The 15,721-nt window shown below is 47.8% G+C and overlaps 1 protein-coding gene and 1 long non-coding RNA gene across 2 annotated transcripts in view; one reads left to right on the top strand and one right to left on the bottom strand.

The window, feature by feature from the left end:
• The window catches only part of LOC138364941 (uncharacterized), a 508,777-nt gene that overhangs the window by 354,993 nt on the left and 138,063 nt on the right, over window positions 1–15,721 (top strand). The gene's annotated exons all lie outside the window — the stretch shown is intronic.
• The window catches only part of LOC123759123 (uncharacterized), a 145,536-nt gene continuing 130,620 nt past the window's right edge, over window positions 806–15,721 (bottom strand). The window contains exons 4-5 of the mRNA XM_069325023.1: window positions 6,138–6,353; window positions 806–6,021 (exon numbers count right to left, since the gene is read on the bottom strand). The gene's annotated coding sequence lies outside the window, so the exon portion shown is untranslated. The remainder of the gene's footprint in view (window positions 6,022–6,137; window positions 6,354–15,721) is intronic.

Here is a 15,721-nt window from a genome sequence, read left to right as displayed (position 1 = left end):
GCGGGCAGGGTCCGGAGGAGGAGGAGGAGGAGGAGACAACGGAGAGGAGCAGTCAAGGACAGCAGCAGGAAGAGGGGGAGTAGAAAGAGAGGAGCGCACCCCAGCAAGAGCAGCAACCGAAAGGGAAGCAGGGGCCAAAGAAACCTCCATAGCAGGAACAGGGGGCGCAAGCACTGAAACGGGAGGGGAAGGAGCAACAGAGCCAGAAGGAGGAGCCGAGGAAGAAAGCGAAGCCTTCTTACCCGCCGGGGAAGAGGAAGGAGAGGAGCCAGGCTTACACTTCTGACTTAAAGAGACCGGTGTCCCAGCAACTACGTACCGGGCAACGGATTCCAGTGTCTCAACAGGAGAAGCCGAACGAGAGCACACACGACGGCCGTTAGGAGAGCGATGGACATCCGCCCGCACCGACAGGCGGTGGGGAGAGCCGATAGATGGAGGAAGAGGATGGGAAGGAGGATCGGAGGGGGACGAGGAAGAAGACACAGAAGACACGACAGACCGGGTAGAAGGAAGGGGAACCCCAGACAGAGGACCAGGAGGAGGATCCTTCGGGAGAGAACCCAAAGGGACAGAGGAGGGGGCAGTGGGCGCATCAGGGTCCAAGGCCCGGAAACGGTTGTGAGTCTGAGGAAGGCGGGAAGGACGAGGAGAGGAAGAGCGCAACACTCGAGCATAAGAGATATTAGCATAAGGCGGGAGCCGGCGAACCTGGCGCCGCGCCTCAGGAAAAGATAAACGCTCCCGGTGCTTCAAGTTGAGGACGGCTGCCTCAAGCTTGTAATGGACACACACACGGGAGAAGGTAGGATGGGCCTCACCGCAGTTGAGGCAACGAGCCTGGGGAGAAGCGCACTCCGACTTAGAGTGACCTTCGCCACCACACAAAGGACAGAGAGAGACAGTCCCGGAGCAGCGGAGGGCACCATGCCCAAACCTCCAGCACTTGTTGCAGAGCCGAGGAGAAGGAATGTACTCCTGGACAGAGCACCTGTCACCAGCAAGAATGACAGAGGGTGGAAGGGTCCTACCATCAAAGGTAATCTTCACAACCCGGAGGGGTTGACGGCGACTACCACGAGGGGGACGAGTAAACGTGTCCACCTGGAGAATAGAATGGCCCCGGGCAGCGAGGATATGTCGAATATCGTCGTGGCAGTCGCGCAGGTCCCGAACACCGGTCACAGCATGGGGCGGGAGCAAAACAGTGCCAACACTGGCATTCAACTGAACGTTCTTCGAGACCCGAACGGGGGTCTCGCCAAGGCAGGATAAGGCAGCCAAGCGGGAAGCAGCATCCTGAGAAGGAGCAGCAACGACACGTGTACCGAGACGAGTGGGGTTGAAAGTAATGGAGGCATCCACGGAATCAATGAGATGTCAATGGAGGGAGAAATCGTCAGGAGGCGCAGAATCAAGAGGGAGGAGATCAAAATATTTGGCCCACGAAGCGGGACCAAACAAGGCTTGATAGGTAGCAGAACTGGAAGGAATCGAGCGAGGGCGGCCGTGACGAGGATGGCGGTGAGAACCCCCAGAGAGAGAGGGGTTAAAAGGCGCAGTAGTTACAACTAGAGAAGGAGCCGCGCCAGGGGACGAGGTAGTCACCACTGGGGGCTTGGGGCTCGACCCAACCACAGAGGAGGGAGGGGAGCCAGAGGAAGGAGTCAGAGAGGCCAAAGGAGGAGGAAGGTCGGGGCCCAATGCAGCGGAGGCTACAGAGCCCGGTCTTCCAATACGAACCGACTCGGGGGCTTGGTCGCCCACCCCACGAGCCTGAGAAGGTAAACCAGAAGAAGCCGAAGCAGGGGTAATCATCTTGACGAAATGAAGAATTCACTCACGAATGTGCCCCCACACCCACCATGGAGCCACAATTAGAGGCAGGACACCCAACAAGAAGCTATCGCCGATCTTGTCGGGGCCTCCTAGGGGTGCGTCACGAGTATACGCCCCACAAACGCCACCTTAAGAAACCGACAGTCCGTCGAGATCGGGTTCAGTGACGAAGTGGGGATTGACAATAAAAGGTTCCCCTCGCTCTCGACGTCGGGTACTGCAGTTCTACGGGTGCATGAGTATGCCTCCTCAAGCACCCGGGCGTCAAAATAGAAGAAGTCCAAGGGAAGAACCAGAACGAGCAAAAGGTCGGCAGGAAACGGCAAGCAGATAGGAGAAGAGGGGGGAGAAAAACGAAACAGAAGGAAAAGGAAAAGATGCCCAGCAGAATTGGAGAGGACGGCAGCAGGAGCACAAGGCTAGAAAAGGACAGAGGACTGTCCCAAGGAGCATCACACTCCGGCAGCCGCCCACTAAGCCCCCACACGGCGACAACGAGCTGAGCGGGGAGGGGGTCTACGGGTGCAAGAGTATGCCTCCTCAAGCACCCGGGCATCAAAATAGAAGAAGTCCAAAGGAATAACCAAAACAAGCAAAAGGTCGGCAGGAAACGACAAGCAGATAGGAGAAGAGGGGGGGAGAAAAACGAAACATAAGGAAAAGGAAAAGCGATCCAGCACAATTAGAGAAGACAGCAGTAGGAGTGCAAGGCCACAAAGTGATGGAGAAGATCGTGAGAAAAAACCTGGTAGCACATCTGGAGAGAAGGGACTTCGTGACAAATCGACAACATGGGTTCAGGGAGGGTAAATCTTGCCTGACTGGCTTAATAGAATTTTATGACCAGGTAACACAGATTAAGCAAGAAAGAGAGGGCTGGGCGGACTGCATTTTCTTGGATTGTCGGAAAGCCTTTGACACAGTACCGCATAAGAGGCTGGTACATAAGCTGGAGAGACGGGCAGGTGTAGCTGGTAAGGTGCTCCAGTGGATAAGGGAGTACCTAAGCAATAGGAAGCAGAGAGTTACGGTGAGGGGTGAGACCTCCGATTGGTGTGAAGTCACCAGTGGAGTCCCCACAGGGCTCTGTACTCGGTCTTATCTTGTTTCTGATATATGTAAATGATCTCCCGGAGGGTATAGATTCATTTCTCTCAATGTTTGCGGACGATGCCAAAATTATGAGAAAGATTAAGACAGAAGAGGACTGTTTGAGGCTTCAAGAAGACCTAGACAAACTGCGGGAATGGTCGAACAAGTGGTTGTTAGAGTTTAACCCAACCAAATGTAATATAATGAAGATAGGTGTAGGGAGCAGGAGGCCAAATACAAGGTATCATCTGGGAGAGGAAATTCTTCAGGAGTCAGAGAAAGAAAAAGACTTGGGAGTTGATATCACACCAGACCTGTCTCCTGCAGCACATATCAAGAGGATAACATCAGCAGCATATGCCAGGCTTGCCAACATACGAACGGCATTCAGAAATTTGTGTAAGGAATCATTCAGAACTTTGTATACCACATATGTCAGGCCAATCCTGGAGTATGCAGCCCCAGCATGGAGTCCATATCTAGTCAAGGATAAGACTAAACTGGAAAAGGTTCAAAGATTTGCCACCAGACTAGTACCCGAGCTGAGAGGTATGAGCTACGAGGAGAGACTACGGGAATTAAACCTCACTTCGCTGGAAGACAGAAGAGTTAGGGGGGACATGATCACCACATTCAAGATTCTCAAGGGAATTGATAGGGCAGAAAAAGACAGGCTATTTAACACAAGGGGCACACACACAAGGGGACACAGGTGGAAACTGTGCGCCCAAATGAGCCACAGAGATATTAGAAAGAACTTTTTTAGTGTCAGAGTGGTTGACAAATGGAATGCATTAGGAAGTGATGTGGTGAAGGCTGACTCCATACACAGTTTCAAGTGTAGATATGATAGAGCCCAATAGGCTCAGGAATCTGTACACCTGTTGATTGACGGTTGAGAGGCGGGACCAAAGAGCCAGAGCTCAACTCCCGCAAGCACAACTAGGTGAGTACATACATTATGTGGTGAATGCACTTTTAGAAAGCTTGGTCCAACAAAGTGATGGAGTGAATACCCAATTACCTGAATTGCATGTTTTATTCAGAAATAGAGAAGCGACTGTGCGATACTGTAATATCCCAAGCGAGTGTGATTATGTCTCATCAGCCTACCTGGCAGCTGTGGACAGGTGGTGGTGAATGTACTTTGTCATTTCCTGTTAAATATTACAGTTTTGAACTATATATATATATATAACTATATATATATATATATATATATATATATATATATATATATATATATATATATATATATATATATATATATATATATATATATATATTTTCTCCAGCTCCAAGTGAGACGCTCTGTCTGTCCTCCGCCGAGCGAGTGCGCGTGGCTGAGACAAAAGGTAACAGTCATTTTGCGGTTTGGGTATTACCCCAAGCGCCCAGCAATGTTGATCAGTATTTGTTCGGTCTTTGTGAGAGATACACCTCATTACACAACTCTGCTCTGCTACGCTTACATAAGTTTACATTATTTTACTGTTAAAATCCTTCTTATCCCATGCTAGACCTATTACTTCAGGTTGTGTGTTTTATTATACATCAATCTCCCCCTCTCCCTCTCCCCCCCCGCTGCTGCTGCGCCTCCTCCTGTGGCTGTTGCCTTTACTTCCCCCTGCTCCTCCTCCTGCTGCTAGTGGTGCTGCTGCTGGTGTAGCTCCTCCTCCTCCTGCTTCCTTTACTCTCCCTTACTCCTGCTGCTGCGCTTCTTTCAGGTTCTGTTAAACCCCCTCCTCCTCCTCCGGCTGCTTCCTTTACTCTTTCCCTATTTAATTCTTATTCTTCCTGTATTCTATATTGTTCTCCTCCTCCTCCCATCTTTCTTCTTATTACCACTCTCCTGATCATGTCTGCTCCTAAACACGATCTCTCTCTCTCTCTGTCAAAAAGTTTGGGGGCGGACATCACTATCCTCCCACTTCTCCATCTACCAATCTCATCCTCTCATTTCAACAGAAAATGTATCTTTTCTAAAAATTTCAACAGAAAACATTACAATTCACCTAAAAAAAAAAATACAGCACTCTCAAAACAATACACACCTCACTCGAATACTACTTATACCATATTTATCGTGCAGCAGGCATCACGTCCTCCTCAAGTCACCCAATGTTGCCCCAAACGTTCCCACAACCTTATTACAACTCTCGACGTGTCCGAAACCACTCCATCCAAAATGGAGGGGACGAGCTACGTCGTAAAACTCCCTACTGTGGTGATACAGTGAACTAGAGTGGCAACACAACACCACAGTAGTCATTGTACAGTGAACTAGAGTGGCAGCATAACACCACAGTAGTGATAGTGGCAGTACAGTGAACTAGAGTGGCAGCACAACACCACAGTAGTGATGATGATGGTACAGTGCACTAGAGTGGCAGCACAACACCACATTAGTAATAGTGGCAGTACAATGAACTAGAGTGGCAGCACAACACCACAGTAGTGATAGTGGTGGTACAGTGAACTAGAGTGGCAGCACAACACCACAGTAGTGATGGTGGTGGTACAGTGAACTAGAGTGGCAGCACAACACCACAGTAGTGATGGTGATGGCACAGTGAATTAGAGTGGCAGCACAACACCACAGTCCACCACAGTCACCTCTGTAATGTCACTGTGGTTGACTGCTGCCCTCACCACATCCAGGCCGCTTACCACATCACCGAAGACACTTGACCACTGGCGACCATCCTGGCGGTTCTTGGTGGTGATGATGAACAGGGCACACCTGTGATCCCCCAGCCCAAACAAGGACAACACAGCTCCTGCCTGGCCTGACTCCCGGTAGTGCCCCTGGAGGTCAGGCAGCAGTGAGGCTCCTCCCGTACCATCATTACTCTCGTAGTCTCCGCCCACCACATACTCCTCTGGCTGACCCTTGTCCCCCACCACCAACAGTTTAGTGTTGCGGTAGGTGTGGCCCCGCTGGCCCGTACACAACAACACAAACTGTCTGGCCAGCGGAGTGTCAGGGATCAGCCGGATGGTGACCCTCCCTCTTGTTGACCCCGCCCACCCGAGGTCAAGGAATGCCAGGGTGCAGGAGGGCTCCAGCATGCCCACAACCTCACTCTCCTGCAGAAAATGAAATAAATCATGCTGATAACTGTATAACAAAATGTTATCATATTAGTTATCAAAACTTAGTAAGTCAGTAATGTCAGTAAGACTAGAGGGTGTAACAAAGTAACCTGGAGGGTGTGGGCATGGGCAGGCGTGGGTTGGTGCAGGAGTGGGTGGAGGTACAGCTTTCCATCTTGTAGAGTTATCCTGGCGGAGCAGCGGCCATCTTGGTCTTCCTGGACGGCCAACACCCGGCCAGCCTCCACCAGCCTCTTCACGGCCAACACCCGGCCAGCCTCCACCAGGCTCTTGACGGGCTCACTCATCCTGCAGAGGTCCTCAACCTGTGAACAGTGTCAGCCCCATTATCACCTGTCATTAGTGTCAGCCCCATTATCACCTGTGGACAGTCAGCCCCATTATCACCTGTTGTCAATGTTAGACCCATTATCACCTGTGGTCAGGGTCAGCCCCATTATAACCTGTGGTCAGTGTCAGCCCCAATATCACCTGTGATAAGTGTCAGCCCCATTATCACCTGTGATAAGTGTCAGCCCCATTATCACCTGTGATAAGTGTCAGCCCCATTATCACCTGTGGTCAGTGTCAGCCCCAATATCACCTGTGCACAGTGTCCGCCCCATTATCACCCATGGTCAGTGTCGGCCCCATTATCACCTGTGGTCAGTATCAGCTCTGTTATCCCCTGTGATAAGTGTCAGCCCCATTATAACCTGTTGACTGTGTCAGCCCCATTATCACCTGTGGACAGTGTCAGCCCCATTATCACCTGTGGTCAGTGTCGGCCCCTTTATCACCTGTCTGCCACATTATCACCTGTCGGCCTCATTATCACCTATCACCCATGGTCAGTGTCAGCCCCATTATCCGTGGTCAGTGTCAGCCCTATTATCACCTGTGATAAGTATCAGTCCCATTATAACCTGTTGACTGTGTCAGCCCCATTATCACTCGTGGTCAGTGTCAGCCCTATTATCACCTGTGGACAGTGTCAGCCCCATTATCACATGTGGACAGTGTCAGCCCCATTATCACCTGTGGACAGTGTCAGTTCCATTATCACCTGTGGACAGTGTCAGCACCATTATCACCTGTGATATGTCAGCCCCACTATCACCAGTGGAGAGTGTCAGCCCCATTATCACCCACGGTCAGTGTCGGCCCTATTATCACCTGTGATAAGTATCAGTCCCATTATAACCTGTTGACTGTGTCAGCCCCATTATCACCTGTGGACAGTGTCAGCCCATTTATCACCAATGGTCAGTGTCAGCTCCATTATCACCTGTGATACCTGCTAGATACCTGCTTGATGGGGTTCTGGGATATAATAAATAAATAAATAAATAAATGTTTATTTAGGTAAGGTACATACATACAAGAGATTTTACAAAGTTTGTTGGATTAATAGATAGAGCTAGTACATACAATGCCTAAAGCCACTATTACGCTAAGCGTTTCGGGCAGGAAAAACATTAATGACTAAAGCTTAATACTAATAGGTATAAAGAATAAAATGTGTTGAGAACAAATAAAAATAGAGGTAAAAGAGGAGGGAACATGGCTGAAAAAGCAGCACAAATACAATTACAAATTATTACAGACAATTACATTCAAACAGCGTTGTTTTGAAAAAAAAAGACATGGGTTGACAACAGAGGGGTAAGGTAGGTTACAGGGAATTTATTAGGTAGTGCTTCGTTTTTATCTTAAACTGGTTGAGAGAGGTACAGTCTTTAACATGGTTGGGAAGGTCATTCCACATTCTGGGTCCCTTGATTTGAAGAGCATTTCTAGTTTGATTAAGTCATACTCTAGGAATATCAAAACTGTATTTATTTCTGGTGTGGTGCTCATGGGTTCTGTTACAACCTTCAATGAAGCTTTTGAGGTCAGGATTGGCATTACAGTTCAGCGTTTTATATATGTATAATACACATGAGAGAATGTGCAGTGACTTAATATCTAACATATTCAGAGATTTGAGTAGGGGTACCGAGTGATGTCTGGGGCTAGAGTTGGATATTGTCCTAATAGAAGCTTTGTGTTGAGTAATTAGAGGACGTAAATGATTTTGGGTAGTAGAACCCCAAGCACAAATACCATCTTCTACTCCCCAAGCCCGACCCGAGGCCAGGCTTGACTTGTGAGAATTTGGTTCACCAGGCTTTTGCTTGGAGTGGCCCGCAGACCCACATACCCACCACAGCCCAGTTGGTCTGGCACGTTTTTAGAAAATCTGTGGACAGAGTCAGTTCCATTATCACCTGCGGTCAGTGTCATCCCCAATATTACCTATGGGCAGTGTCAGCCCCACTATCACCTGTGGTCAGTGTCAGCCTCACTATCACCTGTAGTCAGTGTCAGCTATCATCACCTGTGGTCAGTGTCAGCCCCATTATCACTTGTGGACAGTGTCAGCCGCATTATCACCTGTCGACAGTGTCAGCACCATTATAAACTGAGGACAGTGTCAGCGGCATTATCACCTGTCGATAGTGTCAGCGGCATTATCACCTGTGGTTAGTGTCAGCCTCATTATCACCCAAGGACATTGTCAGCCCCATCATCACCTGTGAAGAGTCAGTCTCATTATTACCTGTGTTCAGTGTCAGCCCTATTTTCACCTGTGGATAGTGTCAACACTGGTGTCACCTATGGCCTGTGTCAGCTCTATTATCACCTGTTGACAGTGTCAGTTCCATTATTACCCGAGTGTCAATGTCAACCTAATTATCACCTGTGGACAGTGTCAGCCCCATTATCACCTATGGACAGTGTCAGCCCCATTGTCACCTGTGGACTGTGTTAGCCCCAATTATCACCTGTGGTCAGTTTCAGCCCCATTATCACCTGTGGTCATTGCCAGCTACTTTATCACCTGTGGACAGTGTCAGCCTCATTATCATGTGGTCAGTGACAGCCCCACTATCACTTGCAAACAATGTCAGCTCTATTATCACCTGTGGACAGTGTCAGCCGCATTATTACCTATCGACAGTGTCAGGTCCATTATCACACTGGGGAGCCGGTGGCTGAGCGGACAGAACACTGAATGCGTGATTCTGTGGTCCCAGGTTGAATCCCGGGCGCCGGCGAGAAACGATTGGCAGGGTTTCTTTTACCCTGATGCCCCTGTTACCTAGCAGTAAATAGGTACCTGGGAGTTAGTCAGCTGTCACAGGCTGCTTCCTAGAGGTGGAGGCCTGTCGAGGACCAGGCCGCTGGGACACTAAAAGCCCCGAAATCATCTCAAGATAACCTGTGGTCAGTGTCACCTCATTATCACCCGAGGACAGTGTCAGCCCCATTATCACCTGTATTCAGTGTCAACCCCATTATTATATATGGACTGTGGCAGCCCCATTATTACCTGTGGACAGAGTTAGTTCCATTATCACATGTGGAGACCACACAACAACTGCACTACTACCACAACTGGATGAACCACTACCAAAACAACACACCCTAGACATGGGTGGAGAGGGGAAAGAACTACCAAAGCCCACAAAGAAATGACACGCAATATGGGAAATTATTCATATTTGCAAACATATAAGGTCTAAAGTCAAAGTCAAGAAATAAAGTTAAATTCATAAATGGCCTTCTAATAGAATCAAACTCAATATTTGGTGCATTTACAGAAACTCTCACAAAAGACCACATGGATAGTGAAATCTGGATCCCAAATTATAACCTATATAGATGTGACAGAGTAATTAGGTCAAGTGGAGGAGTAGGTCTGTATATTAAAGAGGAGCTGGCATGCACAGAGCTCCTGAACTTGACAAATGAGGTGGTAGAGGTACTTGGAATCAAGGTAGAGAATATAAATCTAATTATTATTTTAATATACAAACCGCCAGATGCAACAGTTGAGAAATTCACTGAACAGATCCACAAAATAAAGAATATCTTTGATAACCTAGCAAACCCAGTACCAGATATTATCTTCTTTGGAGACTTTAATCTACCCAGTTTACAATGGAGAATAGTAAACAATAACATTATAGCAGGAAATCAACCTGGAAATAATCAATCACAGGTCAGAGAACTACTGAGATTCTGTGACAAATTCTCAATCGGTCAGCAGATTACAGAACCGACTAGGAACGAGAACACGCTGGACCTGATATTCACGAACAATGATGAGCTAATCAAAGACATTACTGTCTCAGACATTAAGTACTTGGACCACAAGCTCATTTAAGTGCAAACTCACATTAATAACGGTAGTAGGCCCAAGAGAAACAACAAGCAAGAAGGGTTATTCAATAAATTCAATTTTAATAATAAAAGGATAGACTGGGAGAAAATAAACAGGGAACTTACAAACATTCAATGGGAAAATGTTCTAATAAAAATCCTACACAAAGAATAGAAAAACTGACTCCTGAAGCCTATGAAGTCTATCTGAAACATGTTCCTTTGAGGAAAGCCAGAAAAAGGTCCAACGTAGAAAGAGAATGCAGACGACACTACAAAAGCAGAAACCAGCGTTGAATGTAATGAAACGCCATTTCCTGGGCGAGTCCCGGAGGCTCCCCGGAGCTCTCCCAGGCTGATATGCTAATGTCAGACTTTGGCATCAGTCATATGTATGGAGTTCTTAAGCCTACCGGGGGACCACGGCCAGAACCAGACCCCCTCAGAGAGGCAAGGGGAGCAATGGCCTATAGAAACCCCTGTGTGGTTGGAAGCATTTTATGTCTGCCATCGACCGGAACAGGCACCCAGAAAGGTAAGCACCTCAAAACAAACCCCTATTCTGGTTAACCCTCAAACCGCTAGGGGCCCAAATGGAATTCACACCCACAGGTAAAAAAAAAAAAAAAAAAAAAAAAAAAAAAAAAAAAAAAAAAAAAAAAAAAAATCTTTCATCTTATAGAAGTGTTCATTCTTGTTCCCTGATCACGGAAAAAATAACAAAAAAAATCATAGGTGGCATATTTTAGCCGCAATAGGGTAGGGAAGTGTGGCAAAAAAGTTCGCCAGACGAGGTCTACTCCGCCCTAGCTGTCAGACGGCAGTTGCCACAAATATATTATTACCTAATTATTTCAATGTCTCTGATTTTTTCTTAGTTTTTTTGCAGTAATATTATTCCACACAGTGAATTGTGGTATATTTATATAATAAAATGTGTGAACCATCGCTGTACTCAAAATTATGGTGTGCATATTAGTGATTATTATTAGTGGTGCATATTAGACCAAGGGGCCTCGTAGCCTGGTGGATAGCGCGCAGGACTCGTAATTCTGTGGCGCGGGTTCGATTCCCGCACGAGGCAGAAACAAATAGGCAAAGTTTCTTTCACTCTGAATGCCCCTGTTACCTAGCAGTAAATAGGTACCTGGGAGTTAGTCAGCTGTCACGGGCTGCTTCCTGGGGGTGGAGGCCTGGTCGAGGACCGGGCCGCGGGGACACTAAAGCCCCGAAATCATCTCAAGATAACCAAGATTTAATTATGTTCATAAAACAAAAAACGAATAGTTTTGCTGTTGTTACACCATATACATAGGTTATATATAAGTATCTGCATGTTTTGTTCACCATAACGAACTACTAAGTTGGTCTTGTGAGTAAAAAGGCAACGAGGAGTGACCGCCACACACCAGCGAGTCACTCACTCCCTCAACACCACCTCACTCGCCCTCATTCTCCTCCCACAATACTGTTTTTGCATTTATTCACTATACACAGTCATTATATATACGTATTTACATGTTTTGTTCACCATAACTGTTCATCTAAGCTTGTATGGTGAGTAAATGCACAATGATGTAGCTACTCACACAGTCAGCTGATCGGCGGCTGCCCTCAAGGCCAGACACACTAATATTTCTCCTCCAACAATATTGTTTGTGGTGTTATTACGCTATATACACACATTATATATAAGTATCTACCTGTTTTATTCACCATACCTGTACAAATAAGCTGGTATAGTGCCCAAAGACCATAGTGGCCATCAGTAAACAACATGACAAGTCGTGCAGATGATGCTCCTCCCTCACCAAAATGGCGGCTCCCAGCCTACTCCTCTCGCTGTTATCACACTCTATACACACGTAATATATAAGTATCTACATTTGTGTTCACCATAGCGAACCACTAAGCTGGTATAGTGAGTGCAGTCAATAAATGGTGGCCACACACAGTCAGAAGACGACGCCACAACCCTCCCTCCACAGCCTTACTCCTCCCTCCATGGAGCACAGCGCTAAATATCACCACAATCCTGCTATTATCAGAATCCTGGTCAGTTTTATCACAGTCAGGGGGGCTTCAGTAATACTATCACTGCAAAATAATAGCAGTATCATATATATTTGGCATTTGTAGGCGATGCTGTGGTCACAAGCTGAACAGCGGTGGTGAGCTCGTGCTGCGTGCGCCAGACTTGGTGACTTGCTCAATACTGAAGCTCTAACACCCAAGAATGTTGGCCTGGATTTATTTTCTAGGTGGCATCTGGCAAATATCGGTCGTGACTGTACTATAGCTGCCCCTATCCCAAGCGGGGCATTTAAATTATAGCACTAGACGCGAAATCATATATGATGTGCGCAGTTTCGGTTTTGTCACTGATATCATATGTATGTGATTTGTGTGGTTTAACCCTTAACATTGCTCGGGGTCTAATATCCTGCCATCCACACAGGCGCAGGTCATTTTGAAAAAAAAAAAAATTTTTTTTTTGCTAATCTGTTAAGTTCTGTTCACTGATCACGGGAAAAATAAAAAAAAATTCTATTGTACTTACTTTTGTTGCAATAGAGCCGAGAAGGACGGTGATGACGTCACAATCTGCATGTTCGCTCATGCAGTACACGCCCGGGAGGTGTTGCGCGCGGTCCTCAAACAGCCAGAGTTGCCACAAATATATTTTTGCACTATTTATTTACAATGTCTAAGCGCATTTTATCTAATTTTTTTTCACTAATTGTGTTTCAAATACTGTTTGAACATATTTTGTATCAATAATTGTTGCATATTTGAGTATACACAGGCGCACACAAATGTTTTCAATTACGGCAATATAATATGTCATTACAGTCTATTATATTGTATGTTCTGCTTATATTTGTATATATTTACACACACGCACATGCTATCTGCTTATATGTTTACATATTTACACACTCGCACACGCTATATCTGAAACCTGTCTCGTGACATATATTTCCCGAATAAAGGTGTTGGTATTGTCTTGTCCTTGCTCCAATAGTCATTTATTGCATGTTTGTGACAGTGCTTCATCAACAAACAGAGTGCCAAAAACACATACATTTCCGCCACTGTGGTATTTTTCCAACGCTGCAGTCGTGAAAATTCTGTGATTTCCCTCTCAATCAGGTAAGCAGCATGCAGGTTCGTTTGGTGTACAATGTATTCCATGAGTGGTTCATCATAGAATGCTGTAAAATATTCCATCTCAGCCATGTCCTCACCTTGATTAGGGAAAAGGTTTGTAATCCCTACATCATTATCGTCAAAGTGAGGAATATTAGGAATAAAATCGTCACCATCACTCCACTCAAGTACACCAGGCGTCCTGCGAGATGCAGAGGAAAGACGGCGAGGAAGCGATGCATACCGGCGACCAGGAGCTGAATACCGTCTGCGAGAAGCACGGCGGCTACGTGCACGTGAGGTGGGTGCACGTGAGGTCGATGCACGTGAACACGAGGGTCTTGGTCCCTCATGTGGTGCCATGCGGTGGCGCTTGGCCGGGCGAGATGCTGCTGACGCGACAATTTCTCGCCCAGTTACACCACTGGTACCAGCCACAGGCTCAATAAAACTTTGATCCGAGTCACTAAACCCAGAAAAGGAGTCACCTCCCTCTGACTCGTCATCCTCAAACAGAAAATATCCACAGGAACTGTGAGGTCGTGGTAGAATTGGGGTAGAAACTGGGCGAGAAGGCATCGGTGAGCGTATAGGCCTCGCCATGGCATGGCGGTCATTCTCACTTTCACTGCTGCTGCTACTATCACCCGACAACTGTGTATAATCCTCATCGTTGTCTGAATCGTCAAACACACTTTCTTCACCTTCAGAGAATAATTCGTGGGCTATTTGCTCTGGGGTGAGGGACTGAGTGGTGCGTGCCCGTGAGGCGTTTGACCGTGCGCTCACCATGGTGACTCTCGCTAAACTGAGGCCTCCCATGCCTTCGGATCGTGAGCGGGATTTTTTTCAAAATGGCCGCTGTTTACTAGAGCCCCTGGGCAGCGTATGGGACCCCCAGCTACACCGCGGGCCATTCAAATCGTGCGCGGTACCCATACACTTCATATGAAGTGAAGCGCAGTTGACTGGTAAAACGATTTACACTTCATATGAAGTGATGCGCACTTTAAGGGTTAAGGGTTGGAATTGCTACCAAAACCTGAACTAGTGGATAGAACTCCTCAACAGAAAACAAGCAAACTAGTGTGACGTCACACGTCGCCGCGCCGCTGTCTGCGCAGCTTCCCCCCTCCCCGAGAGGGGGAAGGGGGAGCCCTAGACCTGCCACACCGGCTACCCACACCTCAGTTCTTGAGGCTGGATGTCAAAAATGCAAAAAAAAAACAGCGTTGAATGTAATGAAACGCCATTTTCTGGGTGAGACCCGGAGGCTCCCCAGAGCTTTACCGGCTGATATGCTAATGTCAGACTTTGGCATCAGTCATGTGTATGGAGTTCTAGGGCCTACTGGGGACCACGGCCAGAACCTGGCCCCCTCAGAGAGGCAAGGGGAGCAATGACCTATAGAAACCCCCGTGTGGTTGGAAGCATTCTATGTCTGCCATCGACCGGGTCAAACATCCAGAAAGGTAAGCATTCCAAAACAAACCCCTATTCTGGTGAAAATTGCTACCTAAAGCCGAACTAGTGGATAGAACTCTTCAACAGAAAACAAGGAAACTAGTATGACGTCATATGTCACCACGCCGCTGTCTGCGCAGCTCCCCCCTCCCCGGAAGGGGGAGCCCCAGACCTCCCATGCCGGTTATCCACCCATCAGTTCTGAGGCTGGATGTCAAAACACGCGAAAAACTGCCGACCGGAGGGAGGAAGGGATGCCGGGGAGCCACCGGGTCTCACCCAGAAAATGGCGTTTCATTACATTCAACGCTGGTTTTCTGGGGGAAGCCCCGTCGGCTCCCCGGAGCTAACTACCCACAGAGGAAGGTCAAAGGGACAGAACGGGGAGGCGGACACCACGCACCCCCATGGAGGCAAGACAACTGGCAGCAAATGCCAACCCAAGGTGCCACAGCCCCGAAAAGTCCCGGGAACAACTCGAGAACAACGAGCAGCAAGGCTCCCTCACGAACACCAAAAATCCATGCCTGAAAGACCGCAAGGCCACGTCGCCCAGACGGCAGCGAGAGCAGCGAAGCCACGAACGCCACAGGCATGAGGGAAGAACACAGGCAGCTTAGCCGCAAGAACACGGCAGACCACCTGGGACACCATCACCCGCGAACCAGGAAGAACAGAACCGGATCAACGCAAAACGCGCTCCGGACCCAAACGCCGTGGCACGCAAACAACAGTGGAGGGCCGCCACTGAACACAAAACACGACACACCCCCGGCTCGACCAACGAAGCACCAACAAACCCTGGACCCCTCCTGAACGCAGCAGCCCCATCCCGCGCCAGAAAAGATGGAGACTGCTGCCACCGAACAAC

This window comes from Procambarus clarkii, chromosome 15 (genome assembly GCF_040958095.1).
Source record: "Procambarus clarkii isolate CNS0578487 chromosome 15, FALCON_Pclarkii_2.0, whole genome shotgun sequence".
Classification (NCBI taxonomy): domain Eukaryota; kingdom Metazoa; phylum Arthropoda; class Malacostraca; order Decapoda; family Cambaridae; genus Procambarus; species Procambarus clarkii.
This window is presented reverse-complemented; position numbering and strand designations above follow the sequence as displayed.